The sequence below is a fragment of the Diabrotica undecimpunctata genome, chromosome 6 (genome assembly GCF_040954645.1).
Source record: "Diabrotica undecimpunctata isolate CICGRU chromosome 6, icDiaUnde3, whole genome shotgun sequence".
NCBI lineage: Eukaryota > Metazoa > Arthropoda > Insecta > Coleoptera > Chrysomelidae > Diabrotica > Diabrotica undecimpunctata.
This window is the reverse complement of record NC_092808.1, coordinates 21,411,812-21,426,075: the sequence shown is the minus strand read 5'-3', so window position 1 is coordinate 21,426,075 and position 14,264 is coordinate 21,411,812.

The following is a 14,264-nucleotide window of genomic DNA, read 5'->3' as shown; positions in this document are numbered from 1 at the left end:
TAAATAACGTAAGAAAAAGGTAACAATGTAAGGTGATTTACTCTTTTCCATTTGCCCAAATCAATTAATGATGTACAGGGAGTTTTAAAATGATTATATTTTGACACAATACATAAAATTGTTTACTAGTTAATCAATAATGGTATGTAATGTTATTTTCTCTTAGTCAATTTTTTATGTTGTGATATATGAATTTATTATTTGTATTGGGAATAACTACAATTTTACTTTAAAATAAGTTTATTTGGCGTTTCAACTTCAACTTTCGACGTAAATCGTTCTCAAAATACTAAATTAAACAAATTTTTTTGATTAGATAAGTACGTGGTAAAACAATCTTTATAATTTAAATTAATAATTTAATTTTATCTGACTCATTCATATTGACAATTTAGACATATATTCTACATTTTAGATGACTTAAAAATGATATCAATATTGTTGAGTTGCGTTCATGGGACGACTTTATTGGAAGATAGTTCATTCGATTACATGAAATTAATTTTACCTAACTTAAGAATACCCCTCAGAAAAATAATAGCATGTAATTTGTCTTTAAAAAGACAACTACATGCAATGATGGCAGCAAAATTCTCTTGTTGGTGATCCCGTAATAAATCGTAAGAAATAAACCTCTTGATACTATCCCGACAAGATAAGTATTTGGTCTTACATTTAGTTTACTGTCAATATTAACTCCAAACTCTGATTTTTTATGTATGAAGGGTACAGTGAGAAAAGGAGGTATGTCAAATGACGGGCGAAAATGGGATAATTAGACCATATAGTGGCACAAACTGGGGGTGTATACTAGTTCGCTCCCGCGGTCAGATTTTAATACCCCATAGAAAAGGGGCAGAGGTAAATTCGTTCCGGCCATATATTTCTTAGAAAAGATATTTGAATAATGTCTTCTCAAACTTTGTATTTACCTATTAATACAACACTACCATCATTGTTTAAAAAAGAATGAGTCTTTTTTAAACAATGCTACTATATAACACTACTTCTTACTTAAAAAAATATTAAAATTATAACGATAATATCACTAAAGTATTATGATGTTAGAGCTCATATTCCCTTGTTCAATATTTGATTGGGTTTTTCCGTATCAAAAGTTGCAATTGATATATTCCTTGAAAAGATTGGTAGGTAATTAGTAGTCTACCTGAAATTTTATGATAAGAAATAGGGGTGGTGCGAATCTTAACATTATTACTTTAGTTCCAGTTTGAATGTCGTTACAAATAGTTCATGATGGAGAAATCTGAAGTAAATGAAATGTTAAGTGAAAAGGGCAAGTCAATGTTAGTTATTGACAATTACAAGTATCACTTCCATAAAATGCTTGCTAATAATATCAAACGTTGGCAGTGTGTAGAAAGAAGTTGCAAAGCATTTGTTAAAACTTTAAATATTTGTAACAGTTTAGTCGAATGTAATCATAACCATACCCATGAAAGTTTATTAAAAACAGTGTTAAACCGGCAAAAATTAAATAATAGTGTTAAGCGGAAGGCAATGGATGATTTGTGTGAAAAACCATTGAAGTTGATACACAGCGAAATTAAACAAACTGGCACTAAAAGTCTTACTGTGGAAGATGTACATTTGATTAGAAAAAATATTTATAATGGCAGAAAACAAGATATTCCCAAAATTCCGAAGTGCGCGCATGAAGTACATGACTCGTTAAACTCCGTGGAAGTGACAACCAAACAAAAAGAACAATTTTTGTTGAAAAATGATCCGGTAAAAAAATTTGTTGCTTTTTCTTCTGTATATAACTTAACATTTTTAAGTAAATTAGAAACAATTTATATTGATGGAACTTTTAAATACTGCACTAAATTTTTTATTCAACTATTTACAGTTCACAGACTCGAAAATGGACACTATGTGCCGTTGGCATTCTTTTTGCTTTCAAATAAGTTAACAAACTCATATTTGACTGCCTTAAATTGTTTAAGGATTGTCAAAAATTGAACTTAAATTTTAGTCCCAAAGTTGTGTATGCCGATTTCGAAAAAGCGATCCATGCAGCTGTAAGTGAAGTGTTTCCATATGCGAAAATAAAAAGATGTACATAGGTTTCATCTCAGACAATCATGGTGGAGAAAATTTTTTAGAAGTTTTAAAAGATATTCAAATTGAAACTTTATATAAAAATACGAAGTTCTGTGAAACCAAAAAAAATATACCGAAAAGTACATCTAGAGCGTCAGAAATTTGTTAATCACAAAATAGCGGAATTAAAGCAAAACAAAATTTGTAGATTTGATTTTGTCAAATGTATTTCATTTAGATTCCTAGCGAAATAAATGCCTCGTTTTAATTTATATTTGTTTAATTTTGTAATGGTGGAGAATATCCCATATTATGTTAGTTTTTACACTTGTATTGCTTTCTTATTATACCTATATTTTAGAATAGCACAAAAATTATTTCAGTAATTTTTAAAAACCACCACAGTTTCCCACCTTTAGACGTAAGAGTTTGGAAACTACCGCTGTGACAATGACAGTTTTAGTTGACATCCTCTTCTGATACGTCTAAATGTGGGAAACAGTGAATAGAATGTAAATTTATAGGTTTCTATCGCTAAATTTCTCATCTCTACTAGTTTCATCTCTTTTATCTTACAACTTCATATGTTTTCCATCGTTTGCGTTATTTTGCCGGTTATTAGCGCGCTTATCACTGTATTTATATAAATATGTAACTACCAATATTTTATATAATTTCTAATATAAAATACAAAAGCCGCAGTACCTATTTTGCTGGTGTTAATTTTACTATAACTTAATAGATAAATATGTACTTAATCCGCTTGACCACGGGAGCGAACTAGGTTATGGTTTTCGGAGCGAACTAGTATGTAATTAAGAGGGTTTTTTGACCTTGGGAGCGAACTAGTGTGCTCCGCAAACTGGATACTATTTCATGTAAAAAATTCACATTGATAAAAGAGGTTATTCAGGATGTAACACATATTTTTATATTTGTTATACAGAGTAAAAAAGGAGGCATGTCCGAGCGGTACAGGAAAAAAAAGGAGAGATGTCAATGTGACCGACGCCAACGTAGTGGTTAATACATTTAATTTCTATGTGGTTCAGAGGTGTTTAGAGGTTATGTATGTTTGTTTACTGAAGCTGAAAGGAGAGTTATCAAGTTGTAAATATGTCTAGTGAAAGTGACGAACTTATCAAATGTGAAGTTATGGACACACGAAAAAACAATGCAAAGAAACGTAGAAAATATGGACGAATTCATGAAGTAAATAAAAAATTAAATAGACAAAGCCATGTAATAGGACCGGATTGTAAGTGCGTTAGGTTTAAGTGTTTTCTACAAATACCCGAACAGGCAAGAATTCAAATTATTAGGAAGTTCAACCTCATGGAGTCGACAAATCCCTAAAATATATACTTATGTGGATTAATTACTGTACAAACAATACAGCAACGAAGACCACGAGTATCAGAGGACTCTGCACATCTTTATGATGTCGCCTTTAGTTATAGAATCCGTTATAATCTAAATGACAAAACACAAGAAGTTCCAATATATCAGAAGGCCGTTTTGGCATTTCATGGAATTGGGAAAATGAAGTTAGAAGTTCTACAAAAGTCATTGAAATTGGCAGGTCACGCTTCAAAAGATACTAGGGAAAGACATGGAAACCATCGTCATCAAGTTTCTATGGACACAAAAAACTGTATAATGCAGCATATACAATCTTTCAGGGGCAGAAAAAGCCATTGTAGTTTGAAACACTCGTCGAAATGATACTTATCTGGGGATTTCAATATAAACAAAATGTACACAATGTACGTAGAAAAATTTCCAGACATGCATACTTCATACGAAACATATAGAAGTATTTTTTCAACTAAATTCGATATTTCCTTTGGTTTTCCAAGGACCGATACGTGTAGTTCTTGTGATGAATATTTAGCAAAAATTAAAAGTCTTGAGAAGCAGTTTCTATTAGCGAAATCTTTGCAGGAGACAAATAAATTAAATGCTGATATTAAGCAACTAGACACAGAAAATAAGCTACATAAACTTAAAGCCCAAGCATTTTATAACATAAAACAAGCTGCGAGAATAGCTAGTAGAAAAATGTACACACAGAGGCTATATGCATGGATTTTGCAAAAAATCTGCAAATACCCAATATTAGTACAAATGATGTTTACTGTAAGAGACAATTGAGTTTATACTCGTTCAGTATACTTGTCTTGTCTACGGATGAGTCCATATTTTATATGTACCCCGTGACTGTTTCCAAAAAATTGTTGGTGATGGTGATGTTTAATCACTGCTTCATCACTATATCTACAACTATCTTGATCGAAAAGTACGAAACTTGAATATATTCTGCAACTCGTGCGGAAGACAGAATAAAAACTACACTGTTCTTCGGTTTATTTATAATATAGTTCATCATGAGAAGAGACTGGACTCTATCCACATAACTTTACCTGTTAGGGGACATTCCTATCTGGAATGTGATAAAGATTTTGGACTTGTCAATCAAAAATCAAAAGCCGAACTTTTTCAAGACTTGACAGAAATGTATAAAACTGCTAGAAGAAAACCATCACCGTTTCATGTTGAAGAATGTCCTCAAGAGTATTTTTGAAAGTGGACTGAATATTTACGCAAGTATTATGAAAATAAATGCCCTTTTCTAACTCGACCCATTCGCGAGGTAAACGCTGTTAGGGATCATCCTCGTCTTTTGTACTACAGAACAACATTCAATGGAATTTGAGAGATCACAGTAATAACACAGCAGAGATTAACTACCCCCAAATTGCCAGAAATGGAATTTGAGCTACCTCCATATGCTTATACAGGTAAAACCCCCCAATTAATTAGTTTTATAAAGCTTACTTTTGTTATTTTTTTAGCACTTCTGCCGATCAGTCAAGCGACCTACAGCATCTAAAAAAATTTGTGGTTCAGATGCCCAATGTTATTTTGATGACTTTCGGATCAATAATTTACAGATCCATTATACCCAAATCTCGTGTAGACGCTATAAAGTTGTTGGAAAAAAACTTTTTTTAAGTTTTTTTACATAAACATTATTTTTATAATAATCGTTGTTTGTTTTCTGAAATAAAATTCATTTTTGTATCAACGTTGTTACTACTTTTCTTGACATACCTCCTTTTTTACTTTAATATTTTGAATTTTATTAATGTGTAAAATTTCTAAATGTTTGACAAAATAAAGAAAGTAGAATAGTTTATGTTTTTGCAATTTAACTGAAACCTTATATTTAACCCCTGGTAATACCTTGATCAATGTAAATGACAAGACTATCATCTTTGTGCCGTTTTGAAGTATTAAAATGGCCTTATTTCAGAATGTGTTATTTTTGACATACCTCATTTTTTCCCTGTACCCTTCCTATGTTATTTTAAAACATAAATGATGTATCCTCGATATGTTATTGACTTACCTACTAATAGTGATATTTTCTTTCTATCGATTTCCTCTGTTAGAGCCATTTAATAATTATTCATTTTAGGTTCGATTTTATTTTATACGTATATTATAATAATTAAGATCTCAAGAAAGCGTTCATTGTGTTCAGTCTAACGAAATTTGATCGTTTTGATATTATAAACCACATTCTTCCACGTAAGACAATTATGAGCATTGTTTGTAGTTTGTATTGTAAGTGTAATATAAGACGTAGTCCCTAAAAATCACTCAAAAGTATTCAGTATGACCCGACGTCATGGTGGACGATTAGATTATATTTTATCAGAGTTCCGCAATTATTATTTTATGTACGATGTTATTAGAAGATCATAGAAGTAAGCTTTTCGTTATTTGAGTAACTAACCTTTTATATTTTATTCTGAAACTGATTTTTTAGGTAATAGAAGTTTTTTGGTTCAATATTAGACTTTAATTTCAATCGAACAGTGTACTTGGTGTATGGCGGGTAGTTTACCATCAAGGCAGCCGACATCCTCTTTTAATATGGGTAACTAAATCCTACTGCTTTCTGCCAAAGTGTTTGCGACGTAATTGATTTCATTTAACATGAATAAAGCCACTTCTTTGACTTTTTCAATTGAACTCTATGTTCATTGTCCCATGAGTGTTTACATATTTTAGATCGATTAAATTCTTTATTTTGATATAAGATTGATGTTGACTTATTCTAACATTTCATCGGCTTACAAGCGAAACACACTAAGTCAAAAAACAGTTTTGAGATAATCGTTTTTTAAATTTTTTTTAAAACAGATCAATCTTCACATTTAAAAATTTTATTCATAGTTTTCTAATTATGCGAAAGTTTTCATAAAGTAGTAATAATGATTACTGACGAGGAGAAGTAAATTATATACATATTACCAAATTACTAATTTTTGTTTAATGTTCAATTTGAATACGTTGACTTAATGTTTTTTACATGTAGGATTTAAGATAGTGTGTTTTACTTGTTTAATTTTTCATAGGAAAGTATGACTTACGTATATTTTTTTGTTCACATTGTAAATAATACAATAATTTTTGCTTATATAAGTCTTTACTCCTTTCATGTAAATTTTCACAATACAAGAACATTAATACAAAAAACAGGTATAACAAAACAAAACGTATATCACAAAAAATGTATGCTTTTAATGTTCAATGTCTTCTTGAGTCGTTTTCAGGTGACTCCGCTGTTTGGTCTCGAACAGAAGAAGAACTTGGCAACTTTTTGAACCAGGTATGGAGCGCTTGAGGAACTATATTTTTTTCACAGAGCTTTATCAAATCTTTTTCTTTGCATCCGAAATTGGAAGCTGTTTAGAATTTAATTGAGGAAAACCAAGTTTTCATTATTATCCTCTTTGCCTTATCTGTTAGAAGCACGATGTACAAAACTAACGTGAATATTTTCGTATTTGTCGTGAAAATTATACTTGTACTCTAGAATGTTAGGAAACTGTTTCTCATACTGAAAACACTTTACATTTAACCAGTTGACCGTTTGCCCTTTTTGATCCTCTTTCTTATTAACAATAGTAAATTGTGCAAGGCCTTTCAAATCTATGAATTCGTTATAATTAACTTAAAGACTATTGTAGGAAGATTTATTCCCAGTTTTGCCCATTCAGACCATTTTAGACATATTTCTATTCGTGAACACTAAGAATCTCCACATTTTTTTGGCACTTTCAATAGCGCTATGCATGGAATCTACTTCCATATAGGAGTGTCCACTTTCCATAATCTTTTGCTCAATTATCCAAAGATTCTGATGATTTTTAACAATATGTAAAAACAGAGCAGATACTTGAATATTTCTGTTCTGTCCTCCACACGTATCTAAAATTTTCTATACCAGATAATGAATTAATGTACATTCCCAGGCAAGTGCCAATTTCACAGCTTCCACGCTTACCATTGACTTCGGTTTAAAAATTACTGAGTGCCTCATTTGGTGGAGCAGATTCATAAATTGTAAAATTATAGAGGTTCAACTTCTAAGATAATACAAGAGACTTACTTGCGATGATGGAATTTGTAAAACGCTTTGCATATCACATGTAATTGATTTAAATTTTTTATTATTTTTCGCCATTTCTTTGTTGGATTTATTTCTTTCATTGCAGCCTGTTTTATGTCTAAATGACTCCTATAAAGTATTCGTTACAGGTCAAACTTTAATCTTTCATAGGTTTAATAAAATGATATATTAAATTCCTTGCAAAAGATTCGCCTTAAGTTATCTGACTTAAGCTTGGCAAATTGTCCCCTTTACACTTTTCCACTTTTTGAAGACTTTCTAGTGTAGTGACTTTCTACAACAGGAAAGCTTTCAATTTGATTTTTTGCTCTTATTCTCGTATCTGAAGTTTTATTGCCAGGAACCTTAAGGACCCTTCTGTGTATTCCACTATATTCGCCGCTTTCATTCTGCTCTTTGACAATGTTTTACAAAAAACTTTTCTGACACACTTGGCTACCTCCAGACGAAATGAATCAATTTTTTACTACAATTGCAGAGAATATAATTACATCTCTTCCCAATATTAACGTCGATGTCCTCGTCAATTATAGAAATTATCCTTCTCCGAGCAAGTCCTTTTTTTTTCGTCCCGTTCTGGAAGAAGAGGTCTCTTAAATAATAAAGTCTTTTAGTAATTCTAATTGTAGGGACGTTCACGAAATTAATAACAAAATTTTAAAAGAAACTTACCAAATAGTTTTAACACCTTTCACTCATATTGTTAATTGAATTCTATCAAATGGAGTATTTCCAGAAGTACTAAAATACTTAAAAGTACTACCAATCTACAAAAAAGGTGATTCCTCAAAAACTGACAATTACAGACCCATAAGCATTGTTTCTACTTTTGGGAAAGTGATTGAAAAGGTTATCAAACAACAGTTTTATTCCTATTTTGTGTCAAATAATTACTTTAGCAACTCACAATATGGATTCAGAAGTGCTCGTTCTACTATGAACGCGGTATTTAATGTTGTGAGCGAGGTGATTGAGAGGCTGGAACGCGGCAATCGCATAGCAATTTCTCTTTGCGACTTGAACGCTTTTGATTGCGTTTCACACGACATTTTGCTTCACAAATTAAATTACTATGGAATCAGAGGTATCCCTCTTAAGCTTATAACTTCTTATCTGTGTGACAGACACCAGGCGGTAGTGTCTAAAGGTCATCTCTCCGATTTGCTATCCGTAAAACATGGAGTCCCCCAAGGTTCGGTCTTAGGACTTCTTTTGTTTATTATTTATGTCAACGATCTGCCGAAATTCATATCTCAGTACAAAACCATATAATTCGCAGATGATACGACATACGTTATATCAGGAAAAAATAATGATGGTTTAAAAATGTCTCATGAGGAAGTTTCTACTAAATCTAGCTCATTTGCAATTAACTAAAACTTAACTCTGATAAAACTCAAAAATTGGTTATATCTGCAAGTAATTTACACAATGATCTAGTTAACAAAGAGACTGTTAAACTATTTTGAATAACCATAGATAATCGACTCAACTGGTCGGCTCATATCACATAACTTAAGAAAAAGTTTGAAACAACTTTGAAACATTAAAAATGACATATTTTTTCTTGTTCCACTTTCATCTAAACTATGGTGTAATTATATGGGGCAATTCGACAAATGCACTTCAAATTTTTAGAATGCAAAAGAAAGCTGTCAGGATTTTAGCAGGGGTTAGTTATCTAGAACACTGCCGACCTTTCTTTATCAAATTCAAAATTATGCCGCTACCTACTCTGTTGATATTTTAAGTTCTAACTAACTAAAATTCACAGAAAACGTGCCCATTTAATAAAGCAGTCTGATGTCCATGTTCACAATACGCGAAACTATCACTACCTACGAACAAATCGCTGTAGATTAAGTCTTTCAGAAAAAAATAGTCTTAATTATAACTATTCTATATACTCAGAAGAATATATGACTCATTGCAGAACATCCACTGAACTGCTTACCGTAACTTTGCCATAAACGTTTTTGTGTTTAATATGTATTCTTGTTTGTATATATTTAAGTTACGTTTTATATTCCTTTTTTAATACCATGTATGTTTTTTTTTTTTGACCTCCTACAAACAATATTTGTATCTGTTATGTAGTTAAATAATTACTCTAGTCTACTCTACTATTCAGTCACAATAGTAAAAAATTACTACTTAAACAATTATCTTCATTAATATATTTGCCTGATGGTAGTGATTTTTTTGACATAAGTATTCAAATAAAAAATGTTTGACAGTTAACTAGTAAGTCAACTGTCAAACTGGAGTTACTACTCGGCGCCAATTTGTAAATATTTACAGGTAAAGTAATTGATAATTTTTATTTTAAAGGTTTTTTAAAAACAATGTCTGAATTGGAACTTTTGAACATTTGATATACTTTGATACGTTAATAATTTTTATTAGTATCATTTACCTGCTTTGCTGATTTACGTGAATTTATTTATGTATTAAAAATATATGAAAATGTTTTTATACTTGAACAGTTGTTGCATTTTCAATGTCATCCAATATATAGAACTGGATTCTGCTAGAAAGACCACAATACTTAATTTGATTAAAATAATTTAACTAAAATTCTCTAGAAGATTTATCTTTGTTGTTTTATTTTAATAACCCAAATATTCGCGTATCTGCTGCCTTCAAAAAAATCTTATGACAAATAATTAATGATATGATATTCAAAAATTTGTAATTAATCTCTTTGTTTAAAAATTTTGACGGATTATAGGTTGTAGACCTGGTATAAATTAAATATAAATTATTAGTTGTAGTAAAAAATATTTTAGTTAGTCAGATGTCCTTCTCATTCGTGACGTCATCTGTTGATGAGTAACGTCACTGATGATTTTTTCCTTAGAAATATGGCTCCAGTTATATATCATTTATAAAGATTTTTATTTCTTTAGGGAACGATTTCAGTAATTCTAAATAATTTAGACTTGTAAATGATTGAAAAAAATATTCGTCTACAACAAAAGACAAAAAAAGTAACTACACTTGAGTGCAAAATAATCGACTCAAAAGCGATATTTGAGATTACACATTCTGTTTCAATGTAAGAAGTATGAAAATATAAAAATGTAATGTGCAAACAATAACTTTATTATTGAACTTACAAAAATTGCTATAGCATTATTTGGAAGACGCATTATAAAAACAATATGCAATACAAACAGTTTCCTAAATATTCATCATTGGAAATAATGCAAGAAAGGCGTTATGAACAGAGAAATCATCAATTACAAAATGAATTTCTTAATTATTTAGTATTTAATATTATCACCCCTACTCCTAATTACACTTTCCAATCGATTTCGCATGGATCGGATGACTTTTCTAATAAATTCTTGAGGCATTGCTTCCCATTCCTCATTAAGCGCAGCTTTCAATTCTATGCTCCTTGGTGCATGCTTTCTGTCTCGGACACTTCGTTTTAGCTCATCCCAAACATGCTGTATTGCATTTATGTCCGGACTTCGGCAGGCAAATTTATTTTGAGTATACCGATCTCAGGTAGATAGGTGGTGGTCACTCGTGAGATATGGCATCGTGCATTATCGTGCATTAAAATAAAGGCATCACCAATAAATCCCGCGTATGAAACCACATGTTCCTCCAAAATGTCTCTGATATTACGATCCGCCGTTAAACCTCCTCCACGTCCTCCACTAGGCACGAAAATCAACTTGGTTTTCCCATCCATAGAACTGCCTGCCCAAAACATACAAGAACCGCCTTCATGACACAATTTTTCGTATACAATCCATCGGAGAATAATTCCTGACTCCATTGATAGTCGTTCCAATCCAGATGTTCACGAGCAAATTCTAATTGCCTTTGCTCCTGGCTGCAGTTAGCTTGGGACCCATAGCTACCCTTTTTAGTATCAGGGTGGCTGCCTTTAGTCTCCTTCTGACAGTACAAATGCTGGTAACCACACCTCGGACCTCCCTAAGCTCTTTTTTGAGTTTAGCACCACTCAAATGTCGGTTATTTTGCCACGGCCCTCTGGCTCAGGCCTTCTCTCAATAATGCTACTGCTTGAGTTGCGTTGATGGATATGGTATCCATTTGTAATCCAGTTGCGAACTTAAGTGACTGATGTATTAGTGGGTTGCTATGGAAATTGATGTTTACTATGTTAACCGAACGCGGTAAGTCGGTGAGTGTCTATTTCAGTGAGTCAAATTCTGACCCCCTCTCTACGTGTTGCATTATTCATTTGTAATGCGTCATCCAATTCACCAAAATTTTTTTTTAAAACTCAATAATGAGGTTAATGATTGTACACTAAATATTTTTAAATTTACACTTTTTTAGATTGAAACAGGAGACGTACTTTCGCAAAATGATTTTGCGTCGATTATTTTGCACTCAAGTGTATTTATCCACAGAAATTAGACAAAAAAGTATTAACTTAAGAGTCTTTTTAATATTATTGTATACAACTGATAACAACGTCGGTTACAAAATGGGAAATTGATCTTTGGTGTTTTTTTTTGCCACAAAGAAGATTTACTTCTTATTGAATTGCTGTCGCTTTTATTATACGTACTGATTGTTTTTTTTTATCTATATGAAAGTTTTAATGCTAAATACGCCAGTAAATAAACGTAAAATACGGCAATACCATGTAATTTTCCGTGCCACCACCGAATTGCATGAAAATTTTGATTCTAACTACAATAAGTTAAGTTCAAAACATTCAGTTGATTTTTTCTGGACTTACATATATTTTTACATGCATATACAACACATAGCGCAGAAATATGGATCATGAGAGAAAAAACAATAAACCTTATTAATTCGTTTCAAAGAAATATATTGAAAAGTATATTGGAAGTAGATTATTTAGGTGTAGAATGTGAAGTATCATTCAACAAAACTGCCCACAATATCAAAAAACGTGTCTATTAATCTATTAGGCAAAATGGCAAATCTATTTATAATTAGGCAAAATGGCAAAATCTATTAATGATGTGTGCAGTGAAACTAAAAAGTTCTGTTACAAAGATAATTCAACAGCCATTTCAATTAAAAATAAATCAGTAGAAAACAACCTAGTGTATATAAAAACAGACAAAGGTAACACTACTATTGCTGTATATAAAATAGAATAAGTATAATAACAAAACAATAAAAATCCAAATAACCCAGCCTACCCCTATGCTTTCTTCACACATTACCACTCTAATTACAATCAAAATCCTAATCTTCGACCATCATTTAGCAAAAGAATTAGCAACTTCACATTTCCGGGTTTTATGCGTACCAATATTGATTATGCTCCCCCTTGGACTATACAAATTCCATATTGTAACACAAATCTGTCAACTTATACTAAGGACAATACCCCTTCATCTCTTTTTCTCCAATACTTTTACAATATTAAAAATAAATATTCATCCTGTCAACTAGTTTATATTAATGCATCAAAAACACCCGAATTGGAAACAGTAGGATCCGCCATTGTCACAGAAGATTCTGTGCTCAAGTTTCCACTACCTAAGGACTACTCAATACATTCTGCTGAACTTTTGCGATATCTAAGGCAGTACAAAAAACTCTTGTAGAGTTTCTGTACGATCTGAAGACATGACAGTAATATTCACAGATTCCTTAAGTGCAATCCAGGGAATTCAGAAAATATATCCGAATCATCCGATTTTAGAACAGATTAAAAAATACCTTATGAATCTACAAAATAATCATAAACAACTACATATTGTGTGGATACCATCTCATGTGGGGATACTAGGAAATGAGATAGCTGATCAAATGGCCAAAGAAGCTTGTAAAATGGAGAGATCCGATGATAGAACTAACCAAATTCCTCACTCAGATATGAAAAAATACATAAATGGGTACACAAAAAACTTATAGTTACGAAGATGGCAACTCTTACCAAATAATAAACTGCGGCAAGTAAACTCAGACCTATCAGCGAAAACACCAATTTTAGTAAAGCCAAGTGACCAGGTTGTACTACCTAACTGTATGCCACATTCTTATAGACTGTTCATTATATCAAATGGAAAGAAGCTACTGGATCACTACCAAGTGATATAAAGTGCCCTTTAGACAGTGCGAATTGTGAAAAAATCATTAGGTTTTTAAAGAAAACGAAATTGTATAATCAAATATAAGTGATATTTTATGAAAAATTTATCACTGAAAAAAAAATCAACGTTGTAAAAACTTTATAGTTTATATTTTATATTAATCATTATAATATACTATAGTCTATATTGTAAGACTGCTAATAACCTTTTATGGTTGATGCGGGTTATTTCCAATAAAAAAAACAATAAAATTTTTAAATAATCAAAATATTTATTATATATATACAAGCAGTCATATATTTATTTATATACAAGCAGTCTTACAATATATACTATAGTCTATATTGTAAGACTGCTAATAACCTTTTATGGTTGATGCGGGTTATTTCCAATAAAAAAAAACAATAAAATTTTTAAATAATCAAAATATTAAAACGGTAAACAAATATCCGACGGAAAAGTATCAAAAACAAATTAAACTAGCGTTAGAAAATTCAATATCAATAGTAAATTCAATAGAACAGAAATACTCCAATTTCATGAACGCACAGCCTCCTAAATTACACTTTTTTATTAAACTACATAAGCCTGATCACCCAATAAGACCTGTAGTCTCTTTTTATATAGCTCTGTCATCTAAACTTTCA